Source organism: Leptonychotes weddellii, chromosome 5 (genome assembly GCF_054177405.1).
Source record: "Leptonychotes weddellii isolate Sample4059 chromosome 5, ASM5417740v2, whole genome shotgun sequence".
In the NCBI taxonomy this organism is placed as follows: domain Eukaryota; kingdom Metazoa; phylum Chordata; class Mammalia; order Carnivora; family Phocidae; genus Leptonychotes; species Leptonychotes weddellii.
In genome coordinates, this window is record NC_138373.1 from 129329704 (window position 1) to 129352635 (window position 22932).

Here is a 22932-nt window from a genome sequence, read left to right on the forward strand (position 1 = left end):
TTCTAAAATCCAACCTCTTCTAAAAATAGAATTTTATGATGATCAATCTAATTTATTTTCAAGACTATTTATTTAATAAGAAGAATGTTCTCCTGTACTGAGATGCAATATAACTGATACGTATATCTTTTTTTTTTTTTTCCCCCACGGAGTTAATGTTTACGGTAGAGGGCTAAGCATTGAAAATACGGAGCTGAAATGGAAACTCTGGTGTCACTTTAGCTGCAGTCCCGCTGCCTTAACTGGGGAGAAATATATTAGCCCTTGTCCAGCTTACCTTTTCCATGAGGTGTAAAAAGCACCCTATACAAAGAGAAGCTATGAAACCCAGAAATGTTACTCATATACACGCCCATTGTTGCACACTGGCACTGGGCGAGCCTGCTGATTCTAACCATATGGCTGCATGCAGAAGTGCACTGAGAAGTTTCCTCTGGGGTGCCCACACAGTGTCCGACTGGCTTCCCGGGCTGCAGGAGAAAATAAAAAATCTGCGTTCTCCCATTAGGAGATTTAATCCAGATGCTCACGAGGTTATACATTTAAAGAGTGGATCTTGGACTTGAAGGAAAAGTAACGTTTCCAGGCTTTGAAGGCTCTTTGCTTTTTCCACTAGGTGGCGCCCAAAGGCCGTGCTGGTGAAGACATCTCACAGACTGGAAACTGAAAATCTAATTTTTAAAATGTTTTAAGGGTGGATTAATTCAGAACTACCACTCTTCTAATCCGATTACGGGTGCACAGCGTCCAATGTCACTCAGACTGTGCTTGTACTGCCTGCTGAGTGGTCAGTAATAATTCCGCCTCACAGAGAGCATATGGAAACTTCGGAGGTATGGAAATAGTTTATGCTGGTAAACTAGAATTCTTGGAGAATAAATATTTTGTACTCAGTGTATACATTGAATGCCCAAATTACTATGATAATTTCTCTGCAATTAAGTTTTTTTTTTTTCCGTCAACATTTTTCAGCTTTTAAGGAGGATCTTTCCTGTCCTAAATACCTTTCAGAATTCCAGAAAAACACCATTTCACTTAATAGTAGTTTTCGGTTATGGCCCATTATTAACAACTCTTACAAACCCTCCTTATTATTTCTGGAACTGGAAGTTTTGGGGCTGTAGGCTACATTCATTTTAGTTTGATGGCAATCAGTTACTGCATGCCTCATGAGCCATCAACTGTAAATCGGAACTCTGACGTAGAGACTTATGCTTTCTGCATATCGGCTCTGCAGATCTTGCTTTCTAGGTCTTTCTTGGCTTCAGAACAAGCAGCATTACTGGTATACGTAGGGTATGCATTAGGCCCAAACTCTTTTGCTTCCTCTAGGACCTAGTTATACGACCCTGGCTCAATCATATATATTTTGTCACTAAGCAGAGCCAGCTATATGCAAAATATTGAAGTTAGGTGATGTTGTTTTTGATCATTATGTTTTCTTTCCCTGGCCTTGTCTGCACAGCACACGTAATAGAGCCGATCAAAGTAAAACACAGGTATTAAATGGACTTGGGTTAAAATCTTGATGTTTATTGATTACGTGATCTTGGGTTATTTACTTAATATCCCTGGACTTCTATGACCTATTTTAGAAAATGAAAATAGTAGTCTGTATAACCATAACTCAAAAGGGTGCTTTTGAATATTAAGTTATATCAAATGTATGAGAAACTTAATGGTCTGGCCGGTGTGAACTTCTCAATAGATGATAGCTGTTGTCATTAGGAATAAGCATTTAAAAAACCTAACTCTGTTTGTCTTATAATCAGTCTGTTGCAGTGCTGTACACGCTGCCCTAAGATCTATGCAGTCTAGCTGGGTTAATATTTCATTTGTTCACTCATTTACTCATTCAACAAGTATTTATTAAATACCTACTATACAACAGGAATGTTTTGATGATGATATTACAACCATGAGCAGAAGACACATGAACACTGCCCTCACGGAGCTTAGTTTCTTGGAAGAAACAAACTCTGAACAAAAATGCATTATTCAAACAAATTTTAAATTAAAGGTGTGATAAGTATCATGAACAAAGTACAGAATAGTGAAAGCTTCAATGTATCCAGGGTCACCCTTACTTTTGAATTAAAAGGAAATAATCTGAACTTCTTTTATCATGTTTTTTTTGCAAAAACTACTATCTTCTTCATGGCTATGCAGATTCTTCTAGATTTGTTTTTCTGAGGGTCAGCCTCTTCTCTAATTTCATATTCCTGCTAAAATCTTTATTTCTCTGTGATGTTAACTCCTACAGTGATTTTCTTCTCTCTGCTTCTCATGGACCAAGATAGATTACTCAGCCTTTCTATACTAACAAGGTTTTGATTTAAAAAAACATAGGCCTCTCATTCTGAAATTGATTAATCTGGTTACTATTTATTAATGGCAATGCTGATACAAATAAAGATTTATGGTGAAGATCAATGATAGTGATCCTAGTCTGGTGGAAGAGAGATTTTATAACAGAATTCCTTTCTTGTATTTCTCAAATAAATTTATTTACCAAGCTTATTTGCAAATTGGCTTCCACACACACACATGTATAAATTTGATGAAAAATTTCATGAAAATTTTTTTTAGTTATCTCAACTATCATATAATAATTAACAAAATTATTAACATCAATATAACTAAAATAAAAAGTAAAATGAATTAAATACAAACGTATTTCTCACAAGGTGTTTCAGTCTTCCCTTGTATATAAGTAGCCAGTTTTGATGGTCAGTCACATTTACTGTGGTATCAAAGATGAGTGAATTTGGAGTCAGGAGGCCTGGGTTCTAAGTATCCAAGCAACTATAAATAAGTCTCTCAAACTTTTTGAAATGCACTCTCCAGTATGGTAGCCAATAGCCACGTGTGTGTTATTTATATTTAAATTTTAAATGATTAAAATTAAAATTTAAAATTTGATTTCTCAGTCATACTAGTCACATGTTAAATGTTCGGTATTCACATAGGTTAATGGCTACCATATTGGACAGCTCAGTTATACACATTGCAGCATGTTCTATTATTTTTTTTTCAGATTTTGTTTATTTATTTATTTATTTATTTATTTATTTATTTATTTGAGGGCAAGAGAGGGGGAAGACCGAGGAAGAGGGAGAGAGAGAATCTCAAGCAGACTCTGCACTGAGTGCAAAGCCCGACGCAGGGCTCAATCTCACTACCCTGAGATCATGATCTGAGTTGAAATCAAGAGTTGGAAGCTTAACTGACTGAGCCACCCAGGCGCCCCCAGAATGTTCTATTCTGTCGTATTGTTGTAGAATGACTATCCTGATCTATTGTATCTCTTTTTGTGTCTTGCCTCATTCTTCATTATTTTCTTAATGTGTTTTGGGGAACAGAAAACTTTAATTCCATGTACTTCAACTATTCATTCAACATAACTGTAGAATTTTCTTTTTTGCTTACTTTTTATTCTTTGTGTACACCAACTAGAATGTAAACTCCATTCTAGCTGTTTTCCGGCTAACAATTTACTGAATACGGTACCCCACCCCCAAACTTATCTACATTTGACCTATTTTTTCTTAGTATGAGAAGAAATGCAAACATCCTCAATAGATTAGGTTAAGGCCAAATACAAAATAAGGTATCAGTTATAAGCAAATTTTGTGACCCTATAATTTTGCTGATCTTGTTTCCAGCTCTATCCCTATTATGAAGAATACTAACTGGCACATGGTAAGACACTCAATAAATATTTCTTGAATGAATAACTATCTTCCCAATTTATTAAATAAACAAGAAAAGATCATTCTGTGGTCTCAAGGCAGACGTGGGATAGACATACAAATGTGCTGAGCATTCAAGCTCATAAACTTTCCTTAGAACAATCTGCCTCTGAACTTAATTTTGAATAAGGACTTGGTGTGAAGTAGAAGTCTCAACTCACAAGATATGGTAAATTTCCCTTAAGATTCTGCTAAATTGTATTTCACCACCAAGTCCTTATTATTCAATAAGGACACCCTTACAGGATTTCATGTTTTCTAGGACAAATGAGTCAGATTTCGAAGTGTGACTCAGGTCTATAAAAGTTATGAATGAGACATCATAGAAATGTAGGGCTATCCTGAAAGGAAGTCAGAGATAGGGAAATTAACAAAAGGGAGAGGAACTCATGGCAATAACTTTAGTGTTATAAATTTGACATCAGTGCTTGGTAATTTCTAAAATATTTACTGAAATTATAATTAGTAATCATTGATCACTAGGAAATGTAAAATCTCTTGGAATAAAGTTTGCCAAGAACTTCAGTGGATCTGAGATTTTAGCCTACTTGCAAACTAACAGGTTAGTTTAACTTAAAGTCTAACTTTAGGTTAGACTGCCAGAATTGCAGGAGATACAAGACTCCTGGGTCAGAGACCAAGAAAATTCTTATTTATGTCAGAGCAGACAATGTGTGTGTCAACATGTTTTGTATCAATTCGCTTTGCATTGGGTGATGGAGAGGGCCAGATAATGCCTAAAAATACAGTTTTACAGGAAAGAAATTCCAAGTTTAGGGCACTAGAATCTTTTAGTCAGGGCAGTAGCCCTTTGCTTTTGAGACACTATTGCTGTCTTCCAAAGCTGTTTGGTCTAGGAACATTCTTGAAAAGACTGTCCGGGAAAAGAGGAAGTTAATGCTTCTCACAAGGTGTGAAGAAATGCAAGGGAACTGAGAATTGTCTCTCAACAGAATTATGCAAAACTAAGGTCATTTTTCTTGCTAGACATACTATTTCAGAAGAATTCTTATAAAATATATACTAATTTCATTTTTTGATAACATTTTCTTTGGACATGTTTACACATAAAATGTAGAAATCTGTATCGATGGATAGATGTTGCAACCGGACAGATTTGCTGCTGATTGAAAAACTATATGCCAGATCTTAATTTATGACAGCTTAATTTGTGGAAGCCTGAAGGCATTATCTCAGGTAGTTATCACCAACATTGTAAATTCTGATATAATGATTTCAAGCACCCTTTTCTCTGACCTATACTATAGGTCAGAGAAAATATATTTTGGTCAATATAATTTAGCATCCCCAATCCAAATACTCTTTCAGTTGTTCTCATTACTTTCTCATTATATCAACCCATTATTACCTTATTTCTTACACACTTTACATTCTGTGGTTTCTCATTAAGATAATTTTCTACAACTATAGTCTGATTCCATTGCATACAAGCATTTTGGGGAGTGGAGAAAAAACAACCATAATCCACATGCCTGCAACACACACACATACACACACACACACACACGCACTCACGATACACATACACTCAGACACACTGGTGCTGCCTTTTTACTTGTCTATCACCACAAACCTCAGATGTGCTATACCCTTAACACCGACAAACCATCCCCTTATATTGTTAGTGTATCTTCTTTCCTACTCATTCTTTCAGAGCTTTCATGGCACATATTCCCCTCTGCACAGACTTCCAATGATCTCTGAACTCAGATAAAGATCTTCACTCATATTTAGTTGGAAAATAATACAAGATTAATTGGATTCTAGGAAGACAGCTGTCTCCAGAGATTTGTAATGCCATCTAATATATTGGTCAAGAGGGCTGATGTAGGGTTAACAGAAGTTCTAGACAGACTGAGTTCCATTTACTGAATATAAAAACCTGCACCCAGATGAGTTTGAGTTAGTGAAAGACTTGAGGGAGAAGCTAGACAACTGTTTATGCACTCCTGTGTCTGAAAAAGAACCAAATTTGAGTCACTATGCTTGCAATAGTCTGGTTAAACCTAAATTTCTAATTCTCAAGTTAGTATAGAGAACAATTTCTGTATCTTCTAAGTAAATGTTTAGAGAGAAAAATTAGACTCACCAAAAATGAATAAAAGAAAAATAGTTGATTTACTTCATGCTGCCTACCCTCCAAGCTTACCGGAAGGGCTGGAAGAAGAAGACCTGTAGACAGGGTAATATTAAGGGTTTCAGATCTCACATACCAGCCCTGCAGAGCGGGACAGAAGCTGGAGGAGGAGGGCACATTCTGCTGTTAGGGGGTGGAGGACAGAGGTGGTGTTCTAGTAACCACACTTTCCCTGAGAATTTTTGATTCAGCTCTTTAGGTCCACAATTCTACCAACAGGTTTTAGTTAATGACCTATAATGAAGTTTATGTTGGGCTACTCCAGAGTGCTCCAAAATAATTCCCGAGAATCTCCCTTGTCAAAGGGACTGGGATTCAGTTTGTGGTTTATCCATGCACAATTCTTTGGCATTTTATTGCTGAAAGCTAATCATAATTCTCATTCATTCATTGATTCATTTATTCTTTCAACATATTTATTGAGTACTTGTCACTGTTCTAAATGTAGAGCATACAGTAATGAAAATTTTAAAAAGTAACAAACTTCTCTCTTGAAACTTGCATTCTAATGAGGGAAGGCAGAAACTAAGCAGGTTGAATAAGTACAATATATCATATGCTGTATAGCACTATGAGCTACGGACAAAAATAATGTAGAGAATGGGTTTTTTTTGTGTGTGTGTGTGTGTGTGTGTGTTACAAGATTAAATAGGGTGGAAGAATGTGACATTAAAGAAAGGCCTGAAAGTTCAGGGAACAGTGGTGGGAGAAAAAGAAATGTAGGGAGTAATTGAACACACACGTGTCTGGAGGAAGGGTGTCCTGGCAGTAGGCACAGTAAATTCCAACCCCTTAGCTCGGGCTGCTTCATGGGTATCCAATCTGTGCTGTTGCTCAAGACCCATCTTGAAATTCTTAACGAGTTTTGAACAAGAAGATCTGCATTTTTATTTTGCACCGGGTTCCACCTCATATGCAGCCAGGCCTGTCCTTAAGGCACTTTAGGGGAATAGTGGTGAGGTCCCCATGGTTAGAGAGAAGTGAGCAGGAAAGAGAGCCCTAGATATTAAGGATATAGGGAGGTCACACCTCTTGGATGACCTTGAATGATCTTAATAATGTTCTATCAGTATTATTCCAACTGGTGTGTTGGAAATAGAATGAAGAGATCAAGGGTAGAAACAAGGTGATCAGTTTTGGGAGGATATTTGCAATGAAATCTCAGCAAGACTTGATGGTGGAATAACAATCTGGCCCTAAATTTAAAATACCATTGCGGGGTATAGAGATTACTTAAAATAAATAAATAACATTTAAAAAATAAAATAAAATACCATTGTATTGTCCTGGTTTTAATTAAGGGCTGATAGGTTTCAGTGCGTTTAGATGACAGTTGATGGACAACAGGGAGAAAGCCTTGTTATTAAGTGTCATTTGCTTGTCGGATGTAGGCCCAGAAAAAGGATTGTCTTATGTCCATGTACCACTTATGACCTGTACTCTAAAAGTCTCATGCATATTAAAAAGTGCCTTATAAACTATATGAAGTTGTTACAATCATTTTTATAACTGGGGAGTTTGAACTAGATGATCTGTAAAGGCTCTTTTCCAATTCTTATTTTCTTTGCTTTGTGCATTCTTTTGCCACTTAACACTATTCTAAATCTGATTTCCTTTCCCTTACTCTGGCCCCAGACTGACTGGGTTTCTTTTCTATTTATATTTAATTTTGAGGGTTGTGGAATTGTCACAGGTTTTACATTTTTATGTATAATTATATATCTATGCATATTCCATCTATTGGCATCAAATGAGATAATGTATAGAAAATGCTTTAGAAAGTCTAAATAATTCTATAAATGTAAGAGATTAAGTAGTATATTAGGAAGATTGCAGTTTAAATCTGTTTGAAATAGTCTGAAATCTTGCTTACATTTTCCAACAATCTGAGAGAACTATGTACATACTCATTACTATAGCTAAAACATAGAACTTGCTTTCATTTTATAAAATTAAATTTTTGGAGAAGGATTAACTAGCAATTTTCTACATAGTGTAAAGATTGTTCTTCTGATATTGGCACTTGTAGGCTGTTTAGAATTTTCCTGCCAAATGTGCAGTTTCTTGACTTTTTTTTTTTCAGTTAGTGGGAGAGAATTAATTTTCTGTGCTCATTCTTGTTTCCAACTTTAGACTTCTATTTACAAGCATGAAAATAAATTCCCCCCGCTCCCCCTTAACAAAAATGTTAAGTTTGAGTACTCATTCCCTGGATCAAGTTGTTGGCAATTAAAATGTTGCTTACAAATTTATCTGTGTTCTTATGATCCAGACAGTGATGTCATTTTAGATATATTTCTTTAGGAAGATGGCCATCTTTGCAAAGGTTAAGTCCTCCATAATTGCTCTTGATCCCAGTCTCAAACATCAAGTATCAGCTCTTACTCAGATATCACTTTCCAGCCCTCCCTAAATTCCCAGATTAGGTCACACCCCTTTACTGCCCTCTACTCTCTTCCTCCAGGACATTTATCATGATTAGGTTGATAAACAACAACAAAAAAATCAGTTGTCTCCCCAAGAGATTCTAAACTTGCTTATAGTAGAGACCAGGCCTGTTTGTTCTTCCAATTCTATCACATTGTTTAACAAATAGGAGGTACTGTGCCTTTGTTCATTTAATAGTTAACACTAAGTTGTCTCCTTTAAGTGGAACTATTGTACTCACATTTTTTGGAACAAGATGGTATATGCAAGGTATTAATAGCCAGGGAATTCTTTACTGGTTTAATTATTCAGTATGGGCTAGACTATGCTGCATTAAAATCTGTCTCCCAAATGTTAACACATGTCTTGTGAGATCAGTGGGTCCTTGCTCCAGAAAGTTACTCAGGGACCCCAGCTCATTGAAATTCTGAAATTCCTCTGTGTTGGGACATACCATTCAAAGCATGGCTCCCAGGGTCATGGCAACAGGGAAAGAGAATGGGCATGGGGAACTCACAGCCACTCTTAGAAGGTCTGGACTGAAACTGACAAGTGCCACTTATGCTTACAGCAGTTTGGCCAGTACTTGTCACATAGCCCTGCATAAATGCAGGGGTCTTGAAAGTCTTCTTTTATGCAAAGGAAAGACAGGAAAAGCAGATGTGGTGAGAACGAATAAAATCTACCACTGAGTAAAAAATTTTATACTAGGAAATGTTTATTTCAGGTGTTAGAATGAGGAATTGCATATGGATAATAGGTAGGTAGAGAGCTCATTCCTGTAAAGCAAGAAGACTTGATCAGAGAATGTCATCTAACAGGCAAAGTGCCATGAATGAACCTCATTAACTGAGTCCCAACCATCATCTGTCAGTAACATTGCTAAATTTAAGTTTCTTCAATCCTTCTCCCTTTCTGCCTTTCTCTCTCTCTCTTTTGAACAATAAATTTGAAGGCTTGAAATTTATAAACTGGTGGCATGGGCTATTAAAGATCAGAAATAAAACAGACTCTAGTGGTTTTCAGGGATTTTGTATTTCTTTAAAGAACTTTCTTGGGTTAAAAATGTAAGTAACAAATGTATACAAAAATTATGGTCTAATAATATTTGATAAAATCATTCAATCACTCTGCTTTTGTAAATATTGGAACAGAGCATGGTGATGATTATAGTGTGTGAAGACAGTGGCCCATGATTATGGGAACGGAGGGACAGTGTAACTAGCAAAGTTCCATGCTATGGCACCCTGAGTATTTATTCATAGAAATGGGAACATAGATTTTCATAAAGAGCCTTGCACTAGTCTACATAATCAGTTTTGACATTTTAACTAATTTTAGAGCTTACTAAGTACTTATTTTTCAATTTAGTCAAATAACCTCCTAATAACACATGCGTTTAGCCAAAATAGTTAGTAAAACTAAGAAAAATAGGCTGGTGGAACAGATAGTTTTACTTCAAATCATAACTAAAAGACTATGACAGAAATGAGTGTGACCAGAAGTTGTTTTGGTTTGGAATCCCTGACCCCATTTTGGTGTAAATGTTAGAAATCTGCATATCCTGGATCAACTTCTCACAGGGATGTCTTACTGAATCAGACAAACGGACTTTTTACCCACATCTGATTCCACCACAATTGCACATGTACAGACTGGGCAAAAAAGCCACATTAGAACATCCTCACGTAAACCCAAAAAGTGAAATCAAATCTAAAAGTGTATATGCATTTATGCGACAGATACATTTATGTTATAGAAATACACATTCAAAGAAACCCAGTTTGGCTCTCTCACAGAAGGAAGTGTTACATCAAATTATAGCATGTGATGTCAAGTGAGCTTTGGCAAACTTTAGAGATGCCTATTTTGCTTATTGTTTCATCATTTATTGACAATATGTTTTATATTAGGTTGTAAGTAAATATATTTTGAATTAAGATTGATATCAATTATGCAATATAATTGATATCTTATTTAGTTTTTTCATATTTCTAATAGAAATTCTCTGTAAACTGCAAATCAGTTTTGACTGAACTGATTTGATTAATTATAATTCATTCATTCATTCATTCAGATATTTACTGAGCACCTACTAATACCACTAGTCTAGACCTTAGGTTTAAATCAGTTAAACAAGACCTCCGCCCTCATGGAGTGGGGAAATAGTATTAACAATAATAAGTAAGTATCTATATAGTGAGCTGGAAAGTAAGTGGCATGGAAAAACTGAAATATGGATGGGACAGGTTAGGTCTCATTGAGAAGGTGCCATCTGAGCAAAAACTTGAAATTATGGCAGTAGCTAAGTAATAATTTGTGAACCAGCATTCCAAGTAAAGAGAAGAGCTAAAGCAGAGGTGCGTGACTGGTGCATGCCTCCTGCGTTTAGAGAAAAGCAAGGAAGCCTGTGAGGCTGGAGTTGAGTAAGAGAAGAGGAGAATGGTAGGAGTTGAGACCTGAGGGGTAACAGGGAACTGGGATTTTGACTTTTACTCTGAGTGAAATGAGGAGCTTGTGCAGTTTTGAGCAGGACAGTGGTATGATCTAAGTAGTGATTAAAAGAATCCTAAGTCGTAGGTCAAGAAAAGACTGTAGGGAAGTAAGGGCTGAGACAAGATTAGTTGTGAGGTGATGGTTGCTAAGAATAGGCTAATAGCAGAAGGGATGGTAAGTGGCTAGATTTTGGAAATAATTGAAAGTAGAGTCAACAGGGTTTCTTGACAGATTGAATGGGGGGGAGGGGCTTATAAAAACAGAGGAGCAAATAATCCAAGGTTTTTGGCCTAAGCAACAAGTAAGATGCAGTTGTTCGGTGACACAGATTTGAGTGGGGGCTATGATGAAGATCAAGGGTTTAGTTTTGGACATGCTGAGCTTGAGGTGACATATTTATGTGAAACATAGGAGGCTGAAGCATTAGGAAATAGACTTAAGTTCTAATAAGAATATCTGGGGAAAGCAGACTTTAAGAAGAGTTTTAGAGGCATTTATGTGATTTCTTTTCAAATAGGAAGTTATTTCCCCTCGTCCTATATACTGTATTTTATGGCTGTATATATATCCCATAGGACTGTTTATAGGCTTGCTGGTGGGAAGACAGCACCATCTTGTGGAAAATAGTACACAAGTTTTTTAAAGAAAATCTATGTGAAAATACATTTTTTTATATTCTAAAGGAGTTGAATTCTGAAATTATTTACTAATATTTTGAAAACTCACACAAATTTCTGAGTGTATTCCTATAAGGTTATGTCTACTGGTGCCAAAAAGCTGACAAAACCAGTAAGTCAGGCAACTGGATAATTCAAATAAATGTCAATTCAATAAATTATCTCACAAAATCTTCTAAGGAGATTAAATAATTAGTAACTTTTAAAATAGGAGATGAGAGGCACCTGGGTGGCTCAGTCATTAAGCATCTGCCTTCGGCTCAGGTCATGATCTCAGAATCCTGGGATCGAGCCCCGCATCGGGCTCCCTGCTCCGCGGGAAGCCTGCTTCTCCCTCTCCCACTCCCACTGCTTGTGTTCCCTCTCTCTCTGTGTCTCTCGCTATCAAATAAATAAATAAATAAATCTTAAAAAAATGAAATAAAATAGGAGATGAGATCATTATTTATGCATGTACATAGAATTTATTAAAGAATGTAAGTTTTGCCTTTGACAGACTACTTCCTGGAAACTCATTAATGCACTTATTCATTCTTTCATTCCTCAAATAGCATTAAAAAACATTTTCTGTATATGCATATCAGGCCCAGTGAGAAACCAGAGAAATTATGTAAACCATTATTACTGTCCTGAGGAAACTTACTACTTAGGTGAACTTACTATCTATTAAAATTTAAAGAACAATAAAACTGATAAATTATAGCAATAAAATAGCGTATAGTAACTCCTTATGCGTCAAAATATCTGCTTAGACTGGTGTTTTTCAAATTGGGCTCATTGGAGTTGCTTCAGGAATTCTACAACATTTTATCAAAAAAATAAGAGTGTGATTGTGCAAAAAAGTTTTGCTTTGGTTGTGTAAATGAGCATATGAGACATATTTAAAATACTGTATTAGGATACAAATTTCATAATTCTTATCTTTTCACTTTAATTTTCTTTTATCTTTAAACAAGGCAGTTTGAGTATATTTATTTCATTAGATACATCTAATATAATTTTTTAATAAGATGGGTATCTTTTACAAATTAAAACAAATAAACATATAATTTACCAAGCATCACACAGCTAATCCTGGCTGTTATTACCGCAAAAAGAACTCTAGGCAGGATAAACCAGAAATGGGTGAAGTATTTGCCAAGAGAACAGTAGAAGGGAAAGGGGAAGAGGTAAGTCTCCTTTGAATAGACCTTTTAATAAAGCTTTGATTTTGAACTATGCAAACATTTTCCATATTACAAAAACAGTTTAAAGGGATAAACAAAGCAAATTCTAAAATTAAAAATCAGTGAATATAGCATTATATCAGATTGATAAACAGTCAGAAGAAAATAGATAAATCAGCTAGATTTTGAACAGTATTTTGATTATACACACACAACTTCAAGGAAGTATTAAACTTTAGAAGGTTTGTTGTTGGTAGCACCATTGGTGTAGTGATTCTTTTTTTTTTTTTTTTCCCAGAGAGAGACAGAGACAAGAGAGCGAGCAGGGGCAAGGGATAGTGGGAGAGGAAGAGAGAAAATCTTAAGGTGGCTCCATGCTGAGCGCAGAGCTCAACATAGGGCTCGATCCCCCAAGACCCTGAGATCATGACCTGAGCCAAAATCAAGAGTTGGACACCCAACTAACCGAGCTACCTAGCTGCCCCTGATGTAGTGATTCTTAAGCAATTCCTGGCGAATTGTAGGATAAAGCAAATGAGTAAATATATAGATGCTATGGAGAAAGTAAGTTAGAAATTTGGAGTGGGGAAAGTTTGAGAAAGAAATCTCTGGTGACAGATTTTAATTGGAGCTGTAAGTATGATCTCATGTGGATATATTAAATACATATATAACCATAAGTATGAACTCTCTGTATATATAATCTCCAGCTATCAAGCTCTATCTACAAAAGGATGTAAAAGCAATGAAACCTAAGTAGCAGTGAGCACCTTCTACCCCCCCATCCACCGATCTTGGTTTCTAAAAACCATGTCCATTTAAAGGAACCAGGAAAGCATGAAGTAATTAATGATTTCGCTTCACTTTTGGAGAAGGAAAAGGATATGGTGAACCTGAAACATACTTTTGTGCCAGAACTAAAGAAGAACTTAAAGACCGATGGGCCCTGGGCAAAAGATAGAGGTGCCCTTCTGGTAGACTCTCGCTGTCCAAATGTGAGATAGATTGAAAATTGAAAGTATAATGAAACTAATGAATTACAGAAAAATGTAATCTAATAAATTAGATGGAATGATAGAATTAGAGAGTTACCATTTTGTAGCTATCAATTTAATAGTTGATTCAGGTGAAGATCATTAATACATATTAAAACCCTTTGTTTTAGAGTTGTTTGGTAACATGATCACATGGTCAGAAAGCATCACCACTGATAACATATGAATTACAAAGGGAGAAAAGTACCTTGAGAATGGAGAAATCTAGTAGACGTCGCCTTTGCCAAATGATCAAGTTTAACATCATCAATAATGAGACAAACCTAAATTACATGCCTCCTGAGATGATGCAGTAGGAAGGACACAACATCACCTAAAAATAGTATTGTTGACATAAACATTTAACCTGAATCTAATCATGAAAAAAACAATTAGACCCATCTACAGGGTATTGAATAATACAACTGACCTAGACTCTGTAAAAATATTAATGCTGTAAAATATAAAATAAGAGCCGTTCTAGATGAAATGAGCTAAAGAGACAACTAAATGTAATATTTATTTTTTTTAGTTGATCTTTGATCAGAGGAGAAAAAAAAAACAGCTGTAAACTACATCGTTGAGCTATTTGGGGAGATTTTTTATGTAAGATGATCATTATTGAATTAGTGTTACATTTCTTGGGTGTGATAATGATAATGTGTTCTGTGGTTACCTAGGACAATGTCCTTGTTCTTTAGAGATAATGGCTAAGTATTGTGCTTAAGTAATTAAGGACAAAGTCTCTCTGTGTCTGCAATTTACTCTCAGGTTTCTCTGGAAAAAAAGACAAATCTACCAGTATCTCTGTCTATATCTGTGTCTACAACTATACTTACGTCTTCCCTGCATTTCTATCTGTGAAGCAGTTGTTAACAACTGGCAAATCTAGATTAAAGGCATGCGGGCGTCTTTCAACTTTTATAGGTTGGAAAATTTGCAAACTAAGGAAATTAGGGAAAAGGGCTCTCTCGCTTACTATATTTTTTTCTAAATTGCCTCATATTTTTAAAATAAAACCAGCTATAAAAATACACTCATAATTGAAACCAATATTCAAAAAATGTTAGGCTGTTTACTCACAAAATTAAAATGTGATAAAGATCCAGACTTGACTGCAAATCCTTTGACCTTGCCACATTATGATGTTGCCTTCACAGCATATATAGTCACAAACTTTGAACTAGCTTGGGGAATACTAATTCTATTTATTTAATCTCCTGATCACAACTCTCTTCTGAATTTAACTTTTGCTTTTCACTGACTTTTCGACTTTGTCAATTCTCAGGGCACTTTAAGTCTATAAAATAAAATGTTTGGATTCAGTGCAAGTTCAGTTCTAAGATTTTAGGTTTTCACAGATTTTTAAATATTCTATCTCAAGTACAGAAATACAAGATCTGGCATTATGTGTATATATGGCCTTTAAATCTGAGAGACCACAAAATGCTTTCTGAATTAATAATATATACATTTATTATTTAAGGTTTAATATAAAGTTATATTCTGATTATTTGATATTATTATTCAATTATTCAATGTATCCAAATCCTAATCATTCCCAGAAATTTCAGCTTTTGCTATATTTTTATATTGGAAATTAAAAAATGAATGACTTCTATTATTGGAGTTATAAATAGATTTTTTAAGTTTTAAGTAATTCAGTAATTTAAAAATTATTTTCAAGTAATTTATCTATGAATGGATTGCTTTCCTCCTTCATGATTCCTAGCCTCTACACTTTGTAATGAAAGTCTCACTCACTAGTTGAGGGATTTCTGAAAGCTTTTACTTTCTTTCTCTCGCTAGGATAGCCATTTCCTTTGCATTAATTAAATTCAGCAAGCCTGCCTTACATTCCTCCTTATTTTAACAGAGAAAGCATTGAGGGATGGTATAAGGAGGGGAAAAGTAGATATAAACAAGGAAAAGCACTCAACAAATGCAATTAGGAATGGACACAAATGTTTTGGTGTAATAAATTGAGATCACTCTAATTTGGGTGAGGAAAATTTTGTGGACTCTATAGGACACCATAATTTAGAGCACTATGTTGGCTAAATTCCTAAGCAAAATTCCCAGCATATAAAATTCTAGATCAAATTAAAATTGATAGAGCAAAGATTCAGAAAATAAGAAAGTTGTTGGTTGCTACCAGGGAGTAACTAAAATGATATACATCTATGTAGTAGGATTAATATCTCTATTAACATAGAGATATATATTAAAGATATAATATATATGTAATATATATCTTTAATATAATTTAACATGTTCATATGACATTTATTCAGCATCAGCTATATACCAAGCATTGTGCTGGACAAATTTATATAAAATGGGAAGAGAGACATTATCAAGTTGTACGTGTTGAGGTCTCACCCTCCCCCACCCTGCAGATTGAGCCTCCTCATCTGTCCATCTGACACTCAGAGTTCTCTCTTGAAACTGCTTAAAAAATGCCCTCTGTGAAAGCAAGCCGTTGCCCTCATGTTAGAGCAATAAGGGAATTGAGACATGGTTATTATGCCTCCTCTTTCAACAGAGTTTTGTTGTTTTCATAATCCATAATTATGTGTATTTTAATCCTATGTTTGGCTAGAAATGCATTTCAGGCTTTTCTTGATGGCGGCCATGCTCTTACAATTTTCAGATGTGATCTTTTAACTTAATCCCAATATGAAGAATGTGAAGTTAAAACAATGTTGTTGCTAATAATACCATTGCCACTTGAGCCTATTGACTGTTTTCTGTCCTAAAACAGTCAAATTAATTTTTTTTAAAGATTTTATTTTTTTATTTGAGAGAGAGAAGAGAGATAGAGACAGAGAGAGAGAAAGAGAAAAGCAGACCCCCTGCTGAGCAGAGACCAACACCCCCCCCCCCCGCCGACACACACACACACACACACACACACACACACACACAAGGGGCTCCATCCCAGGACCCTGAGATCGTGACCCGAGCTGGAGGCAGACGCTTAATAAGACTGAGCCACCCAGGAACCCCAGTCAAATTAATTTTTAAAGAATAGTAAGATAAATAATAAACAGAAAATGATAGAAAACTTGGCATAGGAGAACCTTTAAGAAAAATGACTTAGATACTTTTTTAATAATCCTGGTGGCCCAATTACACCTTCAGTACCATGACACAGCAAGTATACTGAGCAAATCAGGCAAATGGGTTTAATGGTAACTTATTTCTGGAAGGAACACAAAACGGTTGCTCTCTTATTTTTCACTTACACAAATGATTTTCATGAATGCTATTGTAAAGTACATAATTGCTTTATAAAGTCCTTCTCTATTTCTCTGACCTCTTCTGTGGCATTCCAATCTAATGGATTAAGTTAAAAGATATCAGGTAAGTGTCCTCAAGAGGTTTCAAAATAAACCTCACCAGAGATCCAAAATCGAAGTGCTTTCACTATAAATTACTATTTGCATTTATTCAGTTTCCAAGAATCTAATTTAAAAGAGAGGTTCAGGATCTAGTTGCATATTTAATGGCAAGTAGTCCAAAAGAAAAATAATGTAAGAATTCTTGAATGATACAAGATGAATTTAAAAGCAATACTTAAAATGTAGCTCATTTGTCTTCTGTTTTCTTCAAAGCTACTGTTTCTATACTGTGTCCTGATACGGCTTTGCTTTCTGGGAGGAATAAAATTTTTAACGTATAAGCATTTATAATCCCTATTTTGTCTGCTCCTTAATGGGGGGAGGTGGCTCCTGATAAAATAATCTCCTTATTTGTTGTACTGAGTGGTAGATGGAGAGGCAAATAATAGAATACTGGAGAAAGGCTAGATATCAACATGTGTATCTTGGAGAGATGGAAATTCCAATGGCAGAGAAAGATAAAGTCTAGATTCAGCCTGAACTGAGAATGTGTGGTGAGAAAACTTGGTGGCCTCATCCCAGCCCTTCAGTCTCTTCAGGGCCAACTGGAACTGAGAGTACATGAATAGTATGAAACTTTTGTTTGTTTATTGGTCATTTCTATTTCTGCATATGTGTTTATATCTTTTGCCCTGATTATTAAAAATAAGCATTTAATCTCTTATTCTTTTGACTTGTAGGCATTCTGTTGTCTACTGAATAGCTCTCTCTGGATATCGTTTAGGCCCCTCAGATTCACTGTATGCAAGACAGTTCATTATTTTCTGTTCACATATGACCCTCCTCTAATAACTAACACTTTTGTAAAGAGCATCATTCACCCAGTTGTGGAAGCTAAAATTTCTAGAGCCTCTTTGGATTTTTCTTCTCCTTCATTCTACAAGTTGAATTCATGACCATCCTTCTAATTCTACCCCCTAAATCTTTCCATCCCATGGTTACTGTCTGACTTCAGGCCCTCATCTTCTCTTACCTGGACCATTTTACTAGCCTCATGTTTAGTCTCTCCATTTCAAGTGGGTTGGTTGTCTACATCATTACCACTTATTTTCTTTCTAAGACAAAGATCAAATCCCTTCCATAGAAGGTGCTACACAATCTATCTGAAATCTGACTTTACCAGCCTGACCTCTAGTCTATCTTGACCACTCTTCAGCCAGACTGAACTTATGCAATCTTTGTCATGATTTGTCCAATCTGTTCTTCAAACGTGCCTAAACATGTTCCCGCCTCTGGGTCTTTGCACATTTACCTTACTGTCTTCCTTGAATGCATTTCTCACACTATCTGCACACAGACTTCTCACTTCAGGCACCTTCTCAGATGTTGCCTTATTAGAGAGGCCTTCCTTAGCCATGCTGTCTAAAATAGCAATCCTCCCTATGGCACTCTTTACTTCCTGACCATTCTGTTTTACTTCTTGTCACTTCATGGCACTTTTCACCAACTAACATGTTATGTTTTTGTTCATTTGTTCACTATTTGTTTTCCACCACTAGAATTTAAGCTCCTTGAGAACAGGGACTTTATTTTGCTATATCCCTGCAAGAATGGTGGGAATGGATGCATGAATTAAGTTCTTTCCAATGAGTTGAATGTGTTTCTTCCCTTTTATGTCTAAATGACTCATTTTTCCAAAGGAGACCAAAATCAAATTCATCTTCCCTAAGCCACCATTTTTTTCTGCTGGAGAGACTTAATGGCTTCATTTTCAAAGTCACTATTGCACTTCTTTGAAATAATTATTTCAAAGCATATTTTTTGTTTATATATATATATATATATATATATATATTGTATTGAATGTGTTTTTCTCAATGCTGACTAGAATATAAAATATTAGATGTGATGGATCGTGTACTAGGGGCTCAAATGGGCCCAAATTGGTAATGAGCTTCAGTTGATAATTCCGGTTGTGTTACAGGACCAGAGGCATCTCTTCACAGTCACTTGGGTGGGGCCCCAGATCTGGTGAAAGTTTTCATGCTGATTGACAGGCATGTTCCCCATCTCTGCTGTTTTCAGCCATTGTTAAAGTGATGCCTTATTATATGCTAAGAATAAGAATCATCTCCATTCAATTACAGTCTTAGATACAAATCTGGGGTAAATCAGTGTTTCTTCATGTTCTAATAACAATTAAACAAAAACTGTTGAGTTCTGCCTTTTCACCTTTGTAACAGAAATTTGCCTCTAGCAATAAACGCTGATCATATTTTCTCATGTGGAGTACTGGATGCAGGATCGGTCCCCACACTCACTGTTCAATAAAAGTTGTTGAATAGAGTTCAAAAATTGATTAAATTAATTATTGAATGGATTATAAATTAAAAGCAGGTACTGGATATAAAGAAACATTAAAATGATTTTCTCCTCTTTGCAATATTCAAAGTACTTTTTTTCCCCCACTGGATAGTCAAACTCATATTTGTAGCACCTACAATTGCAATGTTGGGTTTTTAAACATAGAAATACAAAGGGGCTCTGGGCAGCTGGGCTTGGCCCTGACTTGACGTATCAAGTTAACTCATTCTACCGGACATAGGGAGATCAATGTACAAAACCTGCCTTCTGTAAAAGATCTCTACTGCATATAAAGAAGAATTATACTCTTTCTGGATCTGATTGAAATCTTTTAGAACTTTAACAGTTTAATCTGGGGTTTGAAATTAGGCTTTTCTCCTAAATTGTTAAGTTGTTCAGGAAAGCACCTTCTGAAGTATTTTAAATAACATGATTGCCTGACAATTACTTTGAACACACTGAACAATTTTTTTCCACTGAGAAAAAAATGGGTTCTTGAAAAAAAAAAGTGTGTATGTGTGTGTGTAAGAGGGGAAGGGGGAGGGAAAAGGGGAGAAGGGGCAGGGGGAACAAGGAGGAAGGGGGGAAGGGTGAGGAGAAGGGAGAGAGAATGGGACAGAGGGAGTGGGGGAGGGGCTGGGCTCTAACATATTGGAGTAATGGTCCAAAAACATAATAGCCAGATCACAAACAAATATGGAAGATGTACTCAAAGGGAGAATGGAGATTATTTAAGCATTTAATCTAATAAAATTGTGAAATTTCATTGCAGGCTTTCAAAAGTGTCAAAAAACTGATACTTTAAGAGAAGTATGGATTTTTATTATAATTTTATAATAGAAATTATATTGTATTTTATATCAAGACCGTATTAATAATTTCTTTTTGGAATTTGAATACTTTTATTGTATGACTGTTTCATTCTTTAATACAACTAGAACAATAGTAGGAGAGATGGTAACCTTTCTTTGTCTTGATATTAAATAACCTTAATTGTTTTAACTCTGTAGTTCTTGAAAATCCTGTTTAAGGATCAGACAGAGCCTGTACTATGAGATTAATTTTACTACGTACAAGAGAGCAATAATACGTGTGGAAACAACTTGAATACGTTTTGAAGATAGGAATGAATGATTTGGGTGAAATGTTTTATTAGAAGTCATGTGTATATTCAGTAGTGAAGATCATAGGACCATAATATGTAATTCATCAGACTTGGAGATTCTTTTCAGCCCTTGCCATTTTCAAAAAAGTAAACGTCATGCTTCATGTATAGCAGGTGAGGGAAGTTTACTTTTCAGGTTCATCTGTGATAAAGCAGGAAACATGTCCCGGCAGGTCTTAGGGAGAAACTCAAATGCAAATCAAGGTCCAGGATAATCGGTTCTCCTCTGACCAGCTCTGTTTTCTTCTCAAAAGTAGGTTTCTGTTGTTCCCCACAGGATCTCCGCCGCTGTGAGCGACTGCTAAGCTGCCCTCTGCCTTGGCTTTTACTGTTGTCCCTACCACCACCGGAGTGTTCTTGCTGTCTTCTGTTCTGTCCATAGCTCTGAGTCTCTCACGACCTCTCCCTCAGGACGTGCTCCACTGCAGCAGCATTGGCTTTGGGGAACCACGCAATTCTTTGTTGTTAGAAGGAGGCTGTTCTGTACATGGTAGGGATGTTTAGCAGCATCCCTGTCCTCTGTCCACTAAACGCCAGAATACTCAAGTTGTGACAACCAGAGCTTTCTCCAGACATTGTTGAATGTACCCTGGAGGGTAAAATTGACTCTGGTTTCAACCACTTACGCTTAAGAATTTCTTCTAATGAGTCCCAAGTCGCATTCTCTCTCGCCCTTCCTCCCTCTCTCCCTCTCTGCCTCTCTTTCTCTCTTTCTGAGTCTCTTTCTCTCGGCCTGACTCTCTCCTTCACTCTCTCCCCTCCTCCTCTCCTCCTTTCCTGCTGTCTCACAGTTAAACTCACTTTCAGAGAGAGAAATCTTCCCAGATAGGGACAGTATGCCCAGCCAATACCTTGCGTGGTCTTTCCATTAGAGTTAAATAATATCTAGCCTTAAGGGACGTTAAATAAACCAAATCAGTGACGCAATTTCCCTTTATTCTGTTACCGTTTATAAGAATTTATTTTTGTAAACTTTTGTGGAAATAATATCTTCAGTTGTGAAGAAAAATTTATTTAAACTTCAACCGTTCCCTCATTTTCAATTCTGTTTTTTAAATCCAAGTAAAATAAAACTGACTACTTTTAATTTAAAATATAATTCTCATGTGATTTAGTTTTTTACAAAAGAAATTTTATCTACCTCTTCTATCAGTACCTGTACATCTTATATTTTAATGTATTAATTTATATTCCAGAATGCCTAGGTTCAAACTCATATTGGCACTTACTGGTTGTCTCACCCCGGAAATTTACGTAAACCAATTATGCCTTGGTTTTCTTATTTTTAAATGGGGATAAAATTAATACCAACTTTGTAGGGTTTTAAGAATGATGAAATGTTTTAATATTTATTTAAAAAAACCTTTGTGGAGGCGCCTGGGTGGTTCAGTCGTTAAGTGTCTGCCTTCAGCTCAGGTTATGATCCCAGGGTCCTGGGATCGAGCCCCACATCAGGCTCTCTGCTCAGAGGGAAGCCTGCTTCTCCCTCTCCCACTCCCCCTGCTTGTGTTCCCTCTCTCGTTGTCTCTCTCTCTGTCAAATAAATAAAATCTTAAAAAAAAAATTAAAAAAATAAATAAATAAAAATTAAAAAAACCTTTGTTGGGGAGCCTGGGTGGCTCAATCATTAAGTGTCTGCCTTCGGCTCAGGTCATGATTCCAGGGTCCTGGGATCAAGCTCCTCATCGGGCTCCCTGCTCAGCGGGAAGCCTGCTTCTCCCTCTCCAACTCCCCCTGCTTGTGTTCCCTCTCTCACTGTGTCTCTCTCTGTCAAATAAACAAAAAAAATCTTAAAAAAAAAAATTTGTCTATTAAATGAACATAGTAATAAACATATCCATTATCTCCCAAAGTGACATTTCCATGGTTACCTTCATATATCTAACTCACTCATCATATTGTGTATTTTAAATAAGGGCAGTTTTTTGTGTTGATTATACTTCAATAAAGCTGATATAAATATATATTTACAAATATATATTTATAATAGTGTTTACCTAACCATAAAAATGGTTATTTCTAGATAGTAGTAATCTGTATGGTTTGTTTCCAGTTCAATTAAAGTTTTATTAAATTTAATTAAACTGTTCTCTGCATTGTTTAGATTTTTTATAAGGAGATCAACACAAACTGTCACTTTCTTAGAGGAAAGCATTTTGAATGTAATAATGAAGTCAATATTTATTTCTAATTCTTTATAACCTGTCACTCTTTCTTAGGCTTCTGATACAATATTTCTTATCCAAATGTCTGAGCACTGTTATTATATCATTTTACATTTGACAGGTACACATCTCAAGAGAAGACTTACTTTACCATCTCTATATATGGATATGAAAACTTACTATG